At 55.0% G+C, this 20000-nt stretch overlaps 1 pseudogene; it reads left to right on the forward strand.

Moving 5' to 3' along the window:
• The first annotated feature begins 18483 nt into the window (after nt 1–18483).
• LOC138380152 (small nucleolar RNA U13) lies at nt 18484–18575 on the forward strand (annotated as a pseudogene).
• The last annotated feature ends 1425 nt before the right edge of the window (nt 18576–20000 follow it).

Consider the following 20000-nt stretch of genomic DNA (forward strand, 5'->3'; position numbering starts at 1 on the left):
ACCACCCCACCTCGGGCAGGGTGGGAAGAGCACAAGCCGTGCGCTCGCCTTTCGAAGTCCGCCACGCACACATCGTGGGGACGCCGAGACAACGCCCCCCGCCCGCCCACGCAGCGCAGGAGGATGCCTCTAGGCTTGCCCGCCTCGACCCCCCCCAACCCCAAGCACGCTGCTCGAGGGTGTACCCAACGCAGCAGACGCTGCAGCGGCGACCAGAGGGGGACGCCGGGAACGAGGACGACAACCACCGCTCGGTTTCGGGCACCTTGGAGAACAACCCGGTGCGCTCCGGGGGCACCACAAAAGGGCCACGCAGACCCAGCAGCCGCGCGCCAAACGGGGCGCGCGACCGGGCGGGCGGCACGGCCCCGCACCCGTCCGTCACGGGCAGGGGGGACCCCGGCCAGGCAACAGCCACACAGGGCGAGCGAGGGCTGCCCGCTGCGTCAAGAGGACTCACGACCCCCCGCCAACGCCACGAGGCCGAGGGCGGGGCGACCGCGGTCGGGCCGGATAGTCTCGCACCCGCGCCTCCCACGCACCGCCCACAGGCGGGGAAGGAGAGGTGAGGTGCCCGCGGGCAGAACGAGAAGAGCGGCCACCATTCACCACGAATGGACCGTCCCTCGCCTGGCACGCGGCTCAAGGCCCGGGAGAGCACGACGTCACCACATCGATCAGGCCCCGAGGACGGGGAGGGTTGGGGGAGGTCAGTCAGGCCGGCGAGGACAGCGATCCGAGGAGCCCGCTTCAGCCTCGCCAGCCCCGCCTCCCAAGCACAACCCAAAGACGAGGACCGCCTGACACGCAACGGCACAGAGCCAGCGGGGTAAGGGGGAAGGTTGCCGCAAACCTCCCCCCCCCCGGGTGCCGTCTCTCGAGGGGACAAGAGACCAACGCGAGAGGCGGGCACCACCGTCGGGACACTCCGACGCCCTAGAGCCGGCGCGCGGGCCCAGGCGGTCAGCTCAAAGGGAACAGGGCAGGGCGCTGGATCCCCACGAACCCAGAACCCTGTCCGCGTGCGGAGGCCCAACCCCTCCAGCGACAGTCGCCGAAGGACAGCGTGTCAGTACTAACCTGCAGGCGGAAGATGACGATATGAGGTGATCAAAAACACCGCGCAGGAAGACGGGGACCGAGCCACTTGAACACGCCTGCCCCCACGACACTCGACACGGCCACCTGTCCCCAGCACGTCCCCAGCGCCAGCAGACAAGGGGCACTCAGGGACATCTGGTCGGCCCCCGTGGCGTAGAGGGCCAGGGAGGCCCTCACCGTCCACGCGCGCCACCCAGGGCCCAGCACGGGGACTTGTGGAGGAGAAAACATCGGGACGGGACCGCCACGGCCCACGAGCGGCCGCGGGCCGACAGGGGTCGCCCTCGCCGGCCACCCAGGGCCACCCAGGGCCCGGTCCCCGGCCCCAGCACGGGGACTTGTGGAGGAGAAAACATCGGGACGGGACCGCCGCGGCCCACGAGCGCCCGCGGGCCGACAGGGGTCGCCCTCGCCGGCCACCCGCGCCACCCAGGGCCACCCAGGGCCCGGTCCCCGGCCCCAGCACGGGGACTTGTGGAGGAGAAAACATCGGGACGGGACCGCCGCGGCCCACGAGCGCCCGCGGGCCGACAGGGGTCGCCCTCGCCGGCCACCCGCGCCACCCAGGGCCCGGTCCGCGCCCCCAGAGTAGGACTCGGAAGAAGCCACGGACGACTGGGTGCCACTCACAGGGCTGTCCCTGCCTCCTGAGCGGGAACCAGGGAAAATGGGTAGGAAAGGCGAGGCCGAGGGAGAGGGACACGCATGCACGGGACGGCGGCCGGTCGCCGGACACCCTCCTCTCCCGCCCGCGTGTGCCGTCTCCTTCCTGTCCCCGCGGGGTGGGTCGGGTCTCCAAAGCGGCCACAGCGTGCTAGTCGACCTGCCCGGGCAGCCCCGCAAGCCGCCTGGCTGGCTGAGCCTGGAAGCGCGGCGACAACGTCCTCCCGCCACACAGCCCTGCAGGCCCAAGCTCTGCCTCCCAGATGTCCCAGCCGGCGTCCCGGCACGAACCAGATGGCCCCGCGAAGGCTGCTTGCTTCCCGGAACTCAGCCTCGCTCGCATCGGGGACTGTCCCCTGCTTTGCCTGCTGCACCGAAGATTCAGAGGACAAGAGACTTGTAGAAAAGCGGCCGCCAGGTGGAGCCCGACCACAACCGGCGCCAGCCACCAGAGGTCTGCTGCAAAACACGGGGCAACCCTCTGGAGCCCATCATTTCAGAGTCCAGAAGGTCCCCCGGGGGCATCAAACACAGTCCCCCTACTCCCCACGGAAGCCATCGAAAAATGACGGGTCAGTCTAGGGCCACGCCACCCTGAACGCGCCCAATCTCGTCTGATCTTGGAAGCTAAGCAGGCCCCGGCCTGGCTAGCACTGGGATCAAAGAAAGGATGGGTCGGCCCGACCACCGACATCGTCCACCAAACCCGTCTCTGCACAGACCACAACATAGCCGAGAGACAGACAGGCAGAAACAGAAACAGAGAAAGGGAGAGAAAGGAAAAGAACAGAAAGAAAAGAGACGGAGAAACAGAGAGAGAAAGTCAGAAAGAAAAAAACAGTAAATAAGAAAAGACAGGAAGAGGGCACGGGGAAGAAAGAAAAAGGAAGGGAGGAAGGAGATAGGAAACACAGAAAGACAGAAGGAAAGAAGAAATAAGGAAAGAAAAGACAGGCAGAAAGAAAGAGAATGAGAAAAAGGGAGGAAGGATGGAAGCAGAAAGAAAGAAGAAAGAAAGAAAGACAGACAGACAGACAGACAGAAGGAGGGAAAGAAAGAAAAGAAAAAGAAAGGAAATTAAGAGAGAAAAAGAAAGAGCACGGAAAGATGGAAAGAGAAAAAGATAGAGAGAAGGAAGGAGAGAGAAAGTATAGAAAGAGACAGAAAGGAAGAAGGAAGGAGAGAGAAAGGAGAGAATGAGAAAGAAAGAAGGTAGGAAAGTAGAAAGGGGGAAGAAAGATGGAAAAAACAGAGATAGAAACACAGGATAACAGGAGAAAGGAAGAGAGGAAAGAAAAATGGAAAGAAATACGGAAGGAAGGAAGGCAGGCAGGCAGGAAGGAAGACAGGAAGACTGAAAGAAGGAAACAACAAAGAAGTAAAGAAAAGGCAGAAGGAGGAAGAGAAAGAAAGAAAGAAAGAAAGAAGGGGGGGGGAGAGATGATAGGATGAGAAAACCTTTCTGTCGTGGAATCATAAAACCCCTTCCTATCTTAGGATCATGAAACCCAGGGTGGAACTATGATACACTTCACATTCTCAGAGCACGCCGGCTGGTGAAACAAAGAAAGAAGTCGGGGACAAAGAGAACACATTCACGGGGCCTGGCCGGAGGCCAGGGTGGGGCGGCCCGAGGCTGTCGCCAGAGCCATCTCTGTGGCAGGACGTCGCAACACGCCTACCGGATTTTCCCATAACGCTCGCCCGCCGCCAGGTGACCCCCGTCATCCACCGATCCAAGTGTCAGCCTGGAAAGGACGGGCTCCCTCGTGGGGGAGGGAGCGTGGGGGCGGGAGTGGGTACACACTGGGTCGCAGGCCTCCTCCCGGCCCCTCTCGGACCACGTCTCTCAGCCCTCGGGCACACTCCCCACCACTAGTCGACCAGAGAGCCCCCGGGGGCGGGGGGCCGGAGGGGGGCGTCCACGGCAGGGAGAGAGGACAGGGACCCATCGGCCCGTGCTAGATGCCACGGGTGGAGGCAGGACCTGCTGAAGACACACGAACAGTACGGAGAGGTTCAGAGCGGGGCCTAGGCGCAGCCACTCACGATGATTGGACAGACAGTTGGACTATCTGTCACGGTGGACCGAAGCGCATGAAGTGGGCGCTCCCGGAAACGGCGTGTGTGTGTGTGTGTGTGTGTGTGTGCGCGCGTGCGCGTGCGCGTGCGCGTGTGCCTGTGTGTGGGAGGGAGAGAGAGAGAGAGAGAGAGATGGGAGAAGACGGTCGGTACATTCACTCACTCCTGTACCCGGGCCAGTCGTTTCTCCCGAAGGACAGAAATCCATAAAACACCCACGTCTAAAGAGTGTTTACACAGAGCTAACCCTAGGTCGAATCAGTCAGGAGTCGAGTGCGGGGAATCCTATGGTCCCAAACTGGGACTCCAGTCCCGGCCCCATAGCAAAAGGGGGTCATTTCTCAGAAAACGCACGCACACAGAAACGGGTAACGTTTATACAATTTTATACCGTGGTAGTGACTTCCTTCCCCGAGCCCGTGTTCTTAGGATCGGTCTCACTACATAGTACTTTTTTTTTTTTTTTTCTGAGCTTTATTTTATTTTATTTTATTTTACTGTCATTTCGTTAGAGATGATGGGGAGGGGTGGCGGGGGAGCAGGGCATAGTTCACTCACTGGAAGCCTCAAACTCCTGGGCTCCAGCGATCCTCCTTCCTCAGCCTCCCAAATCGCTGGGACTACAGGCGTGTGCCACCATGCCCGGCTAATTTTTTTCTATTTTTGGTAGAGACGGGGGTCTTGCTTTTGCCGAGGCAGGTCTCGAACTCCTGACCTCAAGCGGTCGGTCCTCCTCCCCGCCTTGGCCTAGGATTACAGGCGTGAGTCACCAAGCCTGGCCTGGATCGGTTTTTAATAGGTAAGGTCTACGAGACATCCCAGTCCAAACATCGATTCGGTGGGTCTCTACAGGATTCCGGGCGGAGATCCGATCTGGGGTTTACAACGTGGAGAATTAAGGCCTGGCTAGCAAAGAGCCCAGTGACTGAAGAGGGACGATGCTCGTCAGTCGTACAGAGCCTGAAAAGATGCAACACGGGGAAACGTTTCCAGGTTCCTCTCAGAAGAGGATGTCAGATGAGATGCCGAAACGAAAAGAATGGGTTCAAGCCAAAAGGAAAAATAGATAAATAAGTCAATAAATAAAACTACGGGAGACAGCCAGGAGACACTGTTTCCTCAGAAATGGCTAGGAAGCCTCCCAGGATAACCTGGATAGCAGCATATGTTCCTCCTCCTCCTCCGGCTCCCTCTCTTGTGTTCGTGTTTGTTTTCTGTAAACGCCAAGATGGGGCAGGGGTGGGGGACACCACGCCGGGTGGGCGAGCAGATCACCCTTCCCACCACAGGAGGGAGCACACACACACACACCCACCCACCCACCCCGGGTCATCACTCTGTAGTTCTGCGTGAGTGAGGTGAGGCCCGGAACGGTGCTAGTAGCTTTCCAAGTGGTCAAAAAGAATGCACAATAACTGGACCGAGGCCTGTCTGGACGCTGTAAAGGCCCACTTGAAAACTTATGCTTGCTCGCTAGGTGACCGATGTCCGCTTGACCTATGTCTGTAATTGGAAATACGTACCTTGCGGAGATAAAACAAAGCAATTAACTTGTAACTAAGTGTTTAAACTTTCCAGCTGCCTGTCGTAAAATTGATTGTGCTTGCTTAACGCCTGAAAGAATGTTCCTTAATTGGAGCTATCTGTTTCTGTAAACCTGCTCGCTTAAAGACTGTAACCGAAACGAAACGGGGGCCCGAGGCTGGTCCCGGACCACACAGCTGCGGAGTAGGTGGTATAGTGTTGTTTCAACCGCCGTGCCTAAAGTCACGGAGCTCTAGCTTAGGATAGTCTGAAACCTTCCTGCTTTTTTCGGCTCGGGGCCATTCTCTGTACCTGTACCCTAACAGGGCAGGGGGTGGTCGCTGGCCAGCTAATATGGACTCATGACTTGGCTCAATTCGGTCTCTAGGTTGTCCTGTCTCGCACTCCGTACTATAACAGATGCCATACCGGTTCAACCCAGCTCTGAAGGAAAGAAATGCCGAGCGTTCCACTAGCCGGAGGAAGGCAAAACGCACCTCTGCCTTCCTCTGAGGGCACGTCTGAGTGAACGGGTCGTTCTCCCTGCCCGTCACCCCAAGCCCCTCATCCCGGACCCCACCACACCCGGCCTTGACCTCCTCGGCCCTGCCCACCAGGCCCCATCATGGCCTCTGGAGCCTGGGCTCTCTCTCTCTCCAGGCACTGGCACTGCCCCCCGCCCCCACCCCGGGACCTGAGATCCAGGGCCTCTGTCTCCCAGGCCTCCCAGCTGTCTTGACTTGCGGACTCAGTGCCTGCTCTGCCAAGAGAGACCTCTTGCTGCGGGGTGGCTCTCAGTGGCTGCATCTCAGCGGTCTAACGTGTCCCCCACCATCCACGTGGCCGCCGGCGTCAGGCTTCGGTGCCGTAGTGCCACCCTGCCTCCCTTCCGGGGGAATCCCACGCTGCCTCAGGCCCATTATGACCTGGAAGAGGCTGCACCTGTGGGGTCTGCCCATTTCCACTACCCCCCCCCCACACACACGTCACCCCCCGGCCCCCCCATAGGGGTTAGGAAGAAGGCAACACTTTCTGGTACAAGGGTTGAACTGAAGGGGCGAGTGAGTGGCCACCTGGCAGGGGCATCGCAACAGATGGCTGAAGAAGTCAGCCGCCGAGTGCAGAAATGTCACGGAACTTGGGGTGCCACTGCCTTGCTGAGATAGGGCCAGGGCAGGCTTTAAAAGGCTAAAATTCTCCCTGCCTTTGGTACGTTAATACAGAACCCATGGTCCTTTCTAATTTTTGATTCCCGGAGAGGCAGGAAGTATTCCAAATGGCCACGCCATGGCTTTTCTAAATTGCCCACAAGGCCTTCTCCGACCCAGCGGGTCAGGGGTTTGCTTTGGTGTTACATCGTGGTAAAAGAGACATCCCACAGCAGTGACCATGTCCATCGACTCCGTCGGCGCTCTCAGGCTCGTAGTCCCACTTTTCAGACAAGCCTGGATGGCCACTCCGTGTCACTCTTTGCCAAATGCCAGCCACTCTCCTCCCCGCCCCGCATCCCCCATTTGGCCACCACAACTCTTCATCCCCAGGCGCCCTCCAGTAAAGTGTGCTCCTGTCTGTACACCTACTCCGTTGGGGGCGGGGGGGGGGGGGAGGTGGCACAAGAGGTGGCTGGTGGCCGGAGCAGGCCCGCCACCTTGAGTGTGTGGAACAGCGCTGAGGATTTCCTAAGGGAAGAAAGAGGGTGGGGAGAGCGAGAGAGCATCTCCTCCTCGTGAACCTCACAGATGATTGAGGACAAACAGGCCTGCACGGGGAGGGTGCCGAGTCTGCACCAGAGAAAATGGCTTTGTGGGGGGGTGGGAGGGGAAGAGGGCAGAAAGATTTTCTGTCTTTTTAAAACTTCCCCCAGGCTTTTGGGAACTTGCAGCCCGGCCTGCATCCCTGAGGCACGTTAACTCTTTGGTTATAACTCCAGGTGGCCCCCAGGGTGGGCGGCCCACAGAGTTCAAGGGCTTTCTTCTCAGCAGAGACGGGACCTTTAGAACAGCTAACTGCAGTAATTGCCTGAAGCTGAGAACCAACCCTCCTTCCTTTAAAACCTCTGTATTTCTGCCTAGGCCTATGTTCACGAAATTTGGGGGTTTGAGACTGAGAAGCTCTACCCTATTTATTTCCTCCTTTGTCAGCAAAGTAGACTCTCTGTTTTCTTACTCCTCATACCGCTTGTCCTCGTTATTCGGCCTCGTGGACAAGCAGCTGAGCTTTCGGTCACAAGTCCACACCCCAGGGTGGAGGGGTCCAATCCACCCCTGTCCAGACCTGGGCCCTTCCTGCCTCCCTCTCGAGACGATCTGTTTGGCAGCCCAGCCGCCTTGGACTGGGCCACAAGGAGGACACAAAGTAAAGACCCAGCCCCCCCGCCCCCCCCCCACACACGGTAGTGGCGGTGGGTGGCAGTTCTCCAAGGGTTTGGGGCTTTTCCTGAGGCAGGAGACGGAGGGGACTGATTTCTTTAGAGCTCCGTCCCCTCCCCCATGCGGTGTGCCGCCTGGAAGCGGCAGCTCGCGGGGCGGGGTCGGGGCTGAAAGCGGCTCCGCCCGAGAGAAGCCCGAGGCGGCTACGTGCAAGCGCGCATGCACAGTCAGCTCGCGGGGCGGGGTCGCGGCTGAAAGCGGCTCCGCCCGAGAGAAGCCCGAGGCGGCTACGTGCGAGCGCGCATGCGCAGTCAGCGCAGTGAGTGGGGGAGGGGTGGAAACCGGCGGAAGGGCTCCGCCGGGGGCCCGGCCATCTGTGCGGCCAGGCTAGGGGTTTCCCTCTTGGGCCGGGAGCTCGTACCCCGCCCCCAGCCCGCAGGCAATCCCGAGGGGCAGAAGCACGACTTGCTGGGCACCTCCTCGGGCGAAGCGGTCGCGGTGGCTGGGTTACGTGGGGCCCAGACGAGTCTCTGGTTCTGGGAGCGGCACCTCCCCCACGCGCCTCTCCTCTTGGGCCTTCACCCTCCCCCCCCCCCCCCGCTCCGGCCCCAGGGGAGGGGAGGAGTGGGGGGCAGGGAGACGACCTCAGGGAGGAGCCAGACCAACTGAATGAAAGCTTTTCATGAACTCGTGTGCCTTTCCCAGGGAAACACCATTTCTGGAGTCTATGAACTAAAATAAAATCTTAAGCCGCCCCCCGCCCGCCACCGCCAGCTGACCCGTCCCGTGGTTGGCCCAGGGAACCCTAGAAAAACCCTTAAACCTGAGCTGCTGCCCCGCAAGGACAGGGGAAGTCAGACACTCCTCCCTGATGGAGTCAGATTTTATAACAATGAGATACTGAATGTCCGACGGGCCTAAGGCCAGGCAAGACAAAGCTTAACGCATATCTAGCAGGCCAACCGTTTACTGAACTACAGGGCACTTGAGTTTTGGGTAAACTGTCCAGTGGCTTGTCTGTGATTAGCAGACCTCCTTACCTTAACTGAAAACATGATGCAAAGCCTTTAGGCAGAGGTTCATTTATGTCATCAATTGCAAATCAAAGAATCTTTAAACCCAGCTGTAAACCTGTAAACACCGCACCCTCCCTCCCCCGCCCCCCCCAACTGCCAGATGTCCTGCCTTTTCAGCCCAGACCAATGTACCCCTTCCATGTTTTGATTTGTGATTTTACATGTAATTCCTGTCTCCCTAAAATGTATGAAGCCAAACTGTAACCCACCCCACCACAATGGGTCCGCTTGCTCAAGGCTTCTTGGGCGTAGCTCTCTGGGCCATGATCACGGCCGTTGGGCTCAGAATAAAACTCTTTAAATTATTTTGCAGTGATTTGGGGTTCTTTTCCATGGACGAGTCAATCGTGTTCACATTATTTTAGCCTTGGGAGCTTTTTCTTTTCTATTATGTCTGATCCTGATCGCTAGCCAGGTATTCATTCATATTTTTGGTTGGTGGTGGTGCTCAAGCTCGTCTTTGTACATCCCAAATTGGCGTAAGCCACCGTGAATATGTTTTACACCTTCCAAGAGCTAGCGCTTATTGCCGTATCATAACCAGGGCTCGCAGCAATTTTTCTTTTTTTTTTTTTTAAAGCTGCTTCCACTTTCCACCTAGGTATACATACGAGTATACCCTTTAAATGAATGCTTGCATCGAGGAACCAGGAAGTGGTTTTTGTTGTTGTTGCTGTTGTTGTTTTCCCCCAGTCATTTATCTGCTCCTCAACCCTCATTATTTATCACACACACACACACACACACACACACACACCCCCCATCTCTGTAGAAAAGCTCACGGAGATTGTTCATCCACCGCGTGCTTTCTGTTGACAGTATCTGAGACGATAAGGAGCACCATGCATTCTGTTCTAAGAGAAAAATTGCATATATCAGTATGATTATATTTTACTTCTTGTGTGAATTTAGTGGATCTCATAAAAGCTGATCTTGGTTTTCACAGCAGAGAAAAGTGGGCTTCTGTTTTGGTTTTGTTTTTGTTTTTCTGGAGGGGTGGTGTCTTCACATAAGTGATCATCTTTACAAGTATGCTATATCCGAGAAATTTCAGAAAGCTGCAAAGAGTGACTTGTTGACAATGCTTGCATTGAATGATGTATCTGAATCTGTGAATCGAAGGGGTCAGCATCTGACCAGAAAGCACTGTTAGAGGAAGAGGGGTTTCGGGTCTTTTCCTAAATTGTATCTGCCTAAGGCGGAAAATATTTCTGTTTCCCTATGACATGGTATTTTCCTCACAAGCAGTGTTAATGGCTCCATATGTCTCTAGACTGGCTGCAGAGCAGAGACTCCATGGTCTCCACTACTTGACTCTGTCTGTCCAAGAATGGCCTCCACAGCTCTCCTCTGTGAGATATCCACTCTCAGAGGTGGCACGGTATGGTGGGTAGGGGGATATGCTGGATTTTGAAAACTCAGAGTTTGAACCCCAGTGCTTTATTTCTTAGCAACATGAACTTTGTCAGATCACATCACCCTGCTGAAGCCCAGTCACCTAAAGGGTAGAAAATGCAATGGATAGATTGACGCTTCTCTTCTCTTCTCCTCTCTTCTTTCTCTCTTTCTTTCTTTCCTTGTGTCTTCCTGTCTCTCTCTCTCTCTCTCTCTCTCTCTCTCTCTTTCTTTTTGTCTCTTTCTTTTTTTTCTTTTGACGGGCCCTCACTCTGTTTCCCAGACTAAAGTGCAGTAGCATCATCATAGATCACTGCAACTTCAAACTCCTGGCCTCAAGCGATCCTTTCCCCCTAGGCTTCCCAAAGTGCTAGGATGCAGTTTTATTTTTATCTGTGACACCATGGGAGGAAATATCTTTTAGGGTCATAGGGTCAGAAATTTAGATCTCTTCTTTGAACTCATGGTAGCGGCTAACTGGGATTTTCAGTGTGTAAACGTAAGCCACTTGTAATTTCACCAGTACTCCCGTTACTTGTCATCTATTCAGGAGGTGAACTCTTCTTCCCCTACCATCTACTGTTCAAACGCGTTGGCCACAAGGATAATTTGAATATCAGATTCAGAGCACAAATAATTAAGGTCCTGTAGCGTTAATAAGTAAAAGGGGCCACACACAAACCTGTGGAAGTCTGTGTCCCTTCCAGTTTTTTATTTTGTTTGTTTGTTTGTTTGTTTTTGGGTTCCCCCCCCCCCCCGAGACTGAGTCTCACTCTGTTGCCCGGGCTAGAGTGAGTGCCGTGGCGTCAGCCTAGCTCACAGCAACCTCAAACTCCTGGGCTCAGTCGATCCTCCTGCCTCAGGCTCCCCAGGAGCTGGGACCACAGGCATGTGCCACCATGCCCGGCTAATTTTTTTCTATATATTTTTAGTTGTCTGGACAATTTCTTTCTATATTTTTAGTAGAGACGGGGGCGGGGGGTCTCACTCTCGCTCGGGCTGGTCTCGAACTCCTGACTTTGAGCGATCCTCCCGCCTCGGCCTCCCAGAGTGCTAAGTTTACAGGCCTGAGCCAACGCGTCCGGCCTGTGTCCATTCTTTAATGTTGTGTGTTGCTCAGTTATGAAAAGGCAAGGGAACATAAAATCCGAGTTTTAGGGATGACTTATAGGCTCAGTATTCTTTTTTTTTTTTTTTTTTTTTTTGCCTCCTCTAAGCCTATGTGAATATCAAGGAGGGTAAAAAATTCAGTGTTCTCAGTTCAGTGCCCAACCAACCTCTGTTTCCAGAGTAAAAATTGAGCATCCTATTACACCTTTATTTCCCTTTGGTATGCTAAGGCCCAACTCGGCAGAGAGGTCACTGTTTATTCTCTTGGCTAAGATCACATGTGCCATAGTCTGTCTGCTTTGTCTCCTTTAGGGGTAATCATCCAATCTTACCCGGGCCCCTCACATCCTCGTGACAATAGGCCTCCTTGGTTTACTGAAATAGAAAAGACCGGCTCATCAGCAATGTTTGATCGGTTGCTTCAGAAACAAATGTTGTTCTGCTTTCTTTACTATGTTTGTTTGTTTTTTTTTTTTTTTTCCTTCTTTCTTCCGTCAGACCCAATCCGATATAGGTGGGAGAGAAGGTAACCGGAGCCTCTTGAAAAACCGAAGTGAACCAAAGCGAGCTCACAGATTCAGATAGAAATCAGGAGGAAGAAAAATTGAGAGATAACATGGATTTTCTGTCTAGCGGGTGTTCTCACACTTCAATTTTACCAGAAGCGTTAGGTAGGATGACGATGACGATAATTGTGACAAACACTATTCTCATTGGACAGATAAGGAGGCAGGCTCAGAGTGACGAGTAACCTGGGCCTAAATAGATCGCTAAGAAGCATCATAGTGTGTTCCTTGGTTACGCTGTTTTGTGAAGCTCAAAAAGTTTGGGGTGCGCGTGCGTCCATGTGCGTACGCAATCATAGGTGTTCTAGTAAAACGGATATGAGGTAGGATTTCCCATACCTTCAATGATTTCATGTCCTGCAGGAACATAATGTTCCGGGATCAGGTTTTTATTCTGCCTTCTGTGCCACATGCTCAACATGCCTGTGACTTTACAGCCGAGACTTGCTCAGGGGGAGCCCATTCTCATCTTCTGGGAGGTTCTGCTAATCTTTAAAAGACAAGGACATAGGAAGATGATCCTATAACAACGACTGTGACCACGATTAAAGGCTTACTGTTTACCACGCGTGCTTCTGCGGGCTTTGCCTGCATTTGCTTTTTCACTCTGCCCAATATCCCTGTGGGGTAGGCACCATGATTTCTGCATTTGCAGATGAAGAGGCTGAGGCTCAAGAGGATTTATGACTCGCCAAGTTACCAAACACGGAGTGTCGTCCAGGTAGCCAGTCCAGGCCCCCCGGCTCTGCAGCCACTCTGCAATGCTGATTCTGAGCCTGACCGTTTCATCACTGGTGGCTCCCTGAGAACCTTGACTCGGCCCCCTTCCTCAGTTCACTTGGGAAACATATTCATGTGTGTGTATTTCTCTTCTTCCCTCTCCCACCCCCCCTCTCTGTTTTAGTTTTTATTATTTTGAAAAGTGCATAGAACGATAAAAACTTTAAAAGTAGGAAAAAGCTTACGGAACACATAAGGACACAGAGAAAGAAAATATCTGTGTACAACAGTGCAACGCATTTGTGTTTTAAGTCGTGGTGTTGCCAAAGAGTCCAAAAGTTTAAAAGAAAGAAAAACAAACAAACAAACAAACAAACAAACAGACAGACAAAAAAAAAAAACCAAACCACCATGGAAAAGTTTATGAAGTGAAAACACTTACAGTAAGCTAAGGTTAATGTATTATTGAAGAAAGAAATTTCTAAAGGTAAATGTCGTGCGGCCTAAGTGTCCAGGGTTTATGAAAACCTACAGTAAGTAATGTCCTAGGCCTTCACATTCACTCACCACTCACCGCCAACTCACAGACTCACCCAGAGCAACCTCCCGCCCGCCCTGCAAGCTCCATTCACCGTAAGTGCCCTGGCCTGGGTGTCCCACTGCACAGAAACCTATTAGACTGCATTTCTTCCCATTACTATCAGTAGTTGTACATTTCTTAGGACTGTAGGCCTACGATACACCTCCAGGCATAGTTAGGGGTTGGGAAGAGGAGGGAAGAGGCCATTCTTCATTTATTAATTGGGTAGCATGGGGACAGGGGAGGCAGTTTCCTCCTTCTCCTCCTCGGCCCCCTTCTCTCTTGTTTCGCTTCTCCCTCTCTTGTTTTTCTTTATTCCTCTCCCAGTTCCCCCTTCCATCGTCTCGATGGATTTGGATGAGACGTAGACATTTTCTACGTCAGGCCTTAATCATACCGAGGGAGCAGGAGAAAAGTAAGCCGCCTACCATGACACAATGGAATGGAAGTTTGTCAGCCATTGACTGCTGTGGCATTCCGACATTTAGTGTCTTCAGGACATTCTATATTTCTGCTATCCCACTAGAATATATCGCCTCGATCACTACTGTGTGGCCACATCCCAGCTGTTTCGTGAGCCACCCTCAATGTTCGTGACAATGTAGTGTGGGGACTCCCTCCGTCTGGTGCCTTAAACTCGCACATTTGGGGTTTTGTATCAGGATAGCAAAGCGATCGCCTTTAAATAACCTGGCTGGCCATGGTGGCTCATGCCCGTGATCCCCGCAACTTGGGAGGCAGAGACGGGAGCGTGACTTGAGCCCAGCAGCTGGAGACCAGCCTGGGTAACACGATGAGACCTCATCTCTACCAACAAAAAAAAAAAAAAAAAAAAAAGAAAAAAGAAAAATTATGGCGGGTGTGGCAGCATTTGCCTATAGTCCCAGCTACTCAGAAGGCTGAGGCAGAGAGGATCACTTAAGCCCTGGATTTGGAGCTTGCTGTGAGCTACAATCAGGCCAAGGCGGCCTGGGAGAGGACAGAGTGAAAGAAATCCTGTCTCAAAAAAAAAAAAAAAAAAAAAAAAAAAGAAAGAAAGAAAAGAAAAGAAAAGAAAGAAAACAAGACCGATAACACAACACAACTTAGAAGACTTGGTGTTACCGAAAGCTCGGCCACCTGCCCACGAGGCCGAATAACGAGGACAAGCTGTTTGAGGAGGAAGGAAAGAGAGAGTCTATTTTGCCGGTAAAGGAGAAAATAGGGTAGACCTTCCCATCTCAAGCCTCCGAATTTCCCCGAACACAGGGCTAGGCAGAAATACAGAGCTTTTAATGAGGGGGGGAGGGGTTCTCAGCTTTAGCGATGATTGTGGTTAATTATTTCAATCGTCCAGGCTCTGCCAAAAACAAAGCCTGTGAACTCTGCCGGCCGCCCACCTGGGGGGGGGCGGGGCAGGGGACCACTTGGGAGTTTTAAGAAAAGATTTAACCTGCCTTGGGGACATAGGCCAGACTACAAGCTCCCAAAAGTGGTGGTGGTGGTGGTGGTGGTGGTGATGGGGAGCGTAAAACGACAGAACGTCTTTCTGTCCTTTATTGGTTTCTCCTTTTTCCCCCCTAGGTGCCAAAAGACCTGAGACTGATGCCGAAAAGAAATAGGTACAGGCGCCCACGTGCACACACAAAGATATACGATCGAATACATCGTGTTGACAGTGGGGGAAACTGGAAGATGATGGGGAAGTATCACGAGCAACTTTGTATTTCTTCCAGGACAGGAAAATGGACACGAAGAGAAAAATTCATCGTTCTCGGCGTAGGATAAAAAGCCACATCTTGTTATATAATATAATTCATTCTGTGATTTAAGTTTTTATACGACATGATATTCGATAAGCCTAAAAAACAAGATAAAAGAGAAACAAACAAAAGGGAAAAAATAAAAATAAAAAAGACGACGGGCAGAGGCCTACGGTCCCGGGAGGAGGCAGAGAGCGGGAGGAGGGGCGCCTCCCGCAGACAACAGGGCGGGTGGGCGGAGACCCGCTAGAGGCTAGGGCTGCCCCGGGCGGGCCCAGAGCTGCGGGCCCGGGAAGAAGAGGGTGGGACCGTCCGGACCGTGCTCTCCTCCCCGCCCTCCACACCTCCCGGGAGTCAGCTCTTAAACTCCCAACGTCACCTGACTTTCCAGATCCCGAGGTCTGATCAAAGTGGCCGCAAGGTGACACCCAGCAACCGCTGCCGGTGTCATCCTGAAAAGAACGGACCCTATGACTGACGGGGGTGGGGCGGGGTGGGGGTGGGGCGCACAGTGGGTGGCCCGGCCAGCTCCCCTTCCGCCTCGGAGCGGATCGGATCATCTGGAACTTTATCCAGAGAGGAGAGAGTGCCCCTGGGTGTGTGCTAGAAGCCGGAGGGTTGGGGCAGGGACCTACCCAAGAGAGAAGTAGAGTACAGGGAGTTTCAGAGTTGACCCACTCACGATCTCGCCCTGGTCAATACAAGAGTGGCAATATCTGTCACCGTGGAATGAACACTTGGTACCGAAGACCTTTGTCTATGCTGGCCCCCCTATGCCTAGGGGGGGCATGTGGCCAGAATCTGACATCCTAAACGTCTTCGTAGAAAGAATTTGGGGGCGGGGGTGGGGGAGAGAGACAGAAATAGAAAAGAAAGGGGGAAAGAAATGGCTGCCACAAAACTATCAGAACAGATAAGCGACCGATAGGGCCTATCTGGTTAAGTTCTTTCCCTACCCAGAGAACGGTGGACACAGAGAGTCAGGGATAGAATTTCACGCTCGGCACTGTCTCTCGTGGCAGCGGGAAGGTGGAGGGTGGCTGAGGGTTCTATGCTCCTTTATCACACACCGTCAGGTAGGTCAGGTAAAATTGAGGACAGATTTCCAGTGTTTCGAGAAAGGAAGAGCACTCGTGCAGGCCATCTATCTGTACGTGGGAGAGTGTCCCCGAAAAGTGGCTTTCAGTGCCGGGATGTGCCTAGGCCAAGAAGGTTACACGATCCTGAGTGAGAATGGTCCGTCCCATAGAGTCAGTCGGTAGGAGGCCACCGGTCGAGACGGAACTGCCCCCCCTCCCACCCGCCCCCGCCCCACAGAGCAGACAGACTCAGAATGGAGTCACTCGGTGCCAGTGCCCTGCCCGGGTGCCCCATCATTCAACCGAACTGGGAAACAGGTGGGCTTTCCGACCCTCGGGAGGGAGCTTCACGGCGGGCGGACAGATCAGAAGGGGCCCGGCTCCCTTGAGCGGGCAGGCTGGGGACGGTCGGTGGGGTCTCTTGACAGGAGGCACCACGGAACCCTTGAGGCAATGTCGGGGGGCACCTATGTTGCGGTCCAAAGCTAGCGTCTGAGAAGTCGTCCCGAAAGCATGATGGCGTCAACAAGTCCCCTCCGTTCAAGAAACGAGATTCATTTCTAGAGGAGGGCCACCCACGCGGGAGAACCGTAGGCTTCCTGTGGACATTCTCTTCAAAAGGCAATTCACTCAGCGGAGTGAAAATCGGAAAAATCGCTGTCCTCTGACGCAGCTGCAGAGAAAAGATGGCACCAAAATCAATGAAACACACACATACACACACAAACACACCTCCTCCCATCTGAACGAGCACTCCGGACGGTCACATAGGGAGAGCGACGGGCTCTCTTCCCACCCTGTGGTTCTCTACCTTTCGTTGCGGTTTTTTCCCTCAGTGGATAGAGGAGGAGACACAGGGGGCTCAGCCGGCATGCGAGTGGGTTTATCATCCTCTGTGAGTATCAACACGCGACACCACCTAAGTGAAGGAACACACCGGTGTTTCATGTCATGTGGCTCAATGCCTGGCAGATACGAGCCTTTGCAGGCCTCCTCGTGATCGACAGGACGTCGCCTTGGACACGGACACATCTTGTCCCTCCCTCCCGAGGCGATAGGCGGTTCCGTACCTCCTCGGGGCCAGGGCACAGTCTGCCTAGGCACCTACAACACGTGTGGCAACAGCCTCGATGGCTCTGCCATGAGAACGAACTCCCGTGGCACGGGGGTGGGGCGAGGGGGGGGGGGTCGGGTGCTGAAGAATTCAGCTGAGTGAAGGAATGCCACGGGATTCAGAGTGCCATCGGTGGGCTGAGAGGCGAGCAGGGCGGGCTTTGAAAGGGTAACATTCTCCCTGCCTTCCGTCTGTCTGTGAATACAGAACGTACACGCCAGGCGGGGTGGCTCACGCCTGTAATCCTAGCACTCTGGGAGGTAGAGGCGGGTGGATCGCTCAAGGTCGGGAGTTCGAGACCAGCCTGAGCAAGAGCGAGACCCCCATCTCTACTAAAAATAGAAAGAAACTATATATCTAAAAATATATACAGAAACAGTATCTAAAAATATATACAGAAAAATATTAGCCGGGCACGGTGGCGCATGCCTGTAGTCCCAGGTACTCGGGAGGCTGGGGCAGTAGGATCGCTTGAGCCCAGGAGTTTGAGGTTGCTGTGAGCTAGGCTGACGCCACGGCACTCTAGTCTGGGCAACAGAGTGAGACTCTGTTTAAAAAAAAAAAAAAAAAAATATATATATATATATATATATATACACACACACACACACACACACACACGTATATCCAATTAGCTGGGCATGCTGGCACATGCCTGTAATCCCAGCTACTCGGGAGGCTGAGGCAGTCTGATCGCTTGAGCCCAGGAGTTTGAGATTGCTGTGAGCTAGGCTGACGCCATGGCACTCTAGCCAGGGCAACAGAACGAGAGACTCTGTCAGAAAGAAAAGAAGAGCGAGAGCGAGAGAGCGAGAGAAAGAAAGAAAGGAAGGGAGAGAAAGGAAAGAGAAGGAAGGGGGGGAGAGAGAGAGAGAGAGAGAGAGAGAGAGGAGAAAACTATTAAAAAATTCGGGACCAGATCCATCGGTCGGTACTCAGAAGCGTGACGATCGGGTGTTCCCGAGCACGTGTGAGATGTGTCTTCTCCCTGACGCCGCGTTTCCTCCACACACACATCACCCATCTGCCGTGGAAAAAAAGCAACAAAAAGAGAGAAAGAGATTAAGAAGGGAAAATGGAAACAGGGCAAAAGAGGAAGAAAGAAAGAAATTTCGAAAAAAAGAGACCAAAGTCACAGCGAGAAGGAAGAATACTGAGCCCAGAGCGACACCTAGTGACCACACCGTCACAAGCACCTAGGGCCCCAATTCGCCAGAGACATCTGGTGGACCCCAGAGCAACATGTGGTCGACCCGGGGCCATGGCGTCTGCAGCCGATTCCCAGGCGGGCACACGAGCCCGGGGAAACTCATTCTCAGCGCGGGGAGGAGGGGAGGGGAAATAATAGCAAAGTCACACCAGATCCCTTTCTAGTTCATAAACGTGTTGATTGCGTGTTCACGAGCACGTGTGAGAAGGGCCTCCTGGTGTGTCGGCACGTCACCCGCGTGACGTGAAACCATGAATCCGGGGGGGGGGGGGGAGCGGAAAGGCGCGCAGGAAAAGGCAAAGAGAGAATAGATAAAATGAAAGGACCAAAAAGAAAGTCACACAGCAGGGTAGGGGAGTGAGAGCAAGTCGAGAGACTGCAGACAGAAACTCCGAGAGGAGAGGAATGCTCCGGAGCGCCCCTCGCCCCGCGCGAGAAGAATACCGATCGCAGGGTGACCCCTAGGGGCAGCGAGGCCAGAGAGACCAAATCCGTCCCGAAGCCTCCCTGTCAGGATGACAACCACAGACCAGACATCTGGTCAACCACCCAAGGACCAGACATCTGGTCAACCAGCGAACCCATGCGGAGGCCGCATGCAGCAGCGACATCTGTTCGACCACTCAGGGTGCTCCCTGCCGGGAGGGTGTGTCTCTATGTGTGTGTGTCCGGGGGGGGGGGGGAGATTGCGATGAAAGTCACGCCAGGTCCCGGGATAGTTCGTGAGCGTGATAGTTGCGTGTGTGTGGAGAAAAAACGGGGCGGGGCGATAGGGAGTAAAGAAAGGAGGAGCGGGCGAGCGGAGGGGTGGGGAAGGAGAGGGAGTCGAGAAGCCCGCAACCGCAGCGCCTCCTGGCGGTGATGCCCCTCCATAGCATCGATGGGGCCAGCCCCGCAGAGACTAAGTGCGACGGGACATCTGGTCAACCCCAAGGACCATGGGATCCCGGCACGAAACCGGCGGAGGACGAGGACGAGGAGGAGGAGGAGGAGGAGGAGGAGGAGGAGGAGGAGGAGGAGGAGGAGGAGGAGGAGGGCTAGGCGGCGGTGGCGGCGGGCTAGGCGGCGGCGGCGGCGGCGGGCTAGGCGGCGGAGGGGGGCTAAGCGTCGGCGGGCTAGGCGTCGGCGGCGGGCTAGGCGTCGGCGGGCTAGGCGGCGGAGGCAGGCTAGGCGTCGGCGGCGGGCTAGGCGTCGGCGGGCTAGGCGGCGGAGGCAGGCTAGGCGTCGGCGGGCTAGGCGGCGGAGGCGGGCTAGGCGTCGGCGGGCTAGGCGTCGGCGGCGGGCTAGGCGTCGGCGGGCTAGGCGGCGGAGGCGGGCTAGGCGTCGGCGGGCTAGGCGTCGGCGGGCTAGGCGGCGGAGGCGGGCTAGGCGTCGGCGGGCTAGGCGGCGGAGGCGGGCTAGGCGTCGGCGGGCTAGGCGGCGGAGGCGGGCTAGGCGTCGGCGGGCTAGGCGGCGGAGGCGGGCTAGGCGTCGGCGGGCTAGGCGTCGACGGGCTAGGCGTCGGCGGCGGGCTAGGCGTCGGCGGGCTAGGCGGCGGAGGCGGGCTAGGTGGCGGCGGGCTAGGCGGCGGAGGCGGGATAGGCGGCGGCGGGCGGGGGGTGGTGGTGGAGGGGGAAAGAAAAAAAAAAATCCCACCTTCGGACACGTATTGAGGTACGAGGGAGAGCTT

The sequence above is a fragment of the Eulemur rufifrons genome, unplaced genomic scaffold (genome assembly GCF_041146395.1).
Source record: "Eulemur rufifrons isolate Redbay unplaced genomic scaffold, OSU_ERuf_1 scaffold_288, whole genome shotgun sequence".
Taxonomy (NCBI): Eukaryota; Metazoa; Chordata; class Mammalia; order Primates; family Lemuridae; genus Eulemur; species Eulemur rufifrons.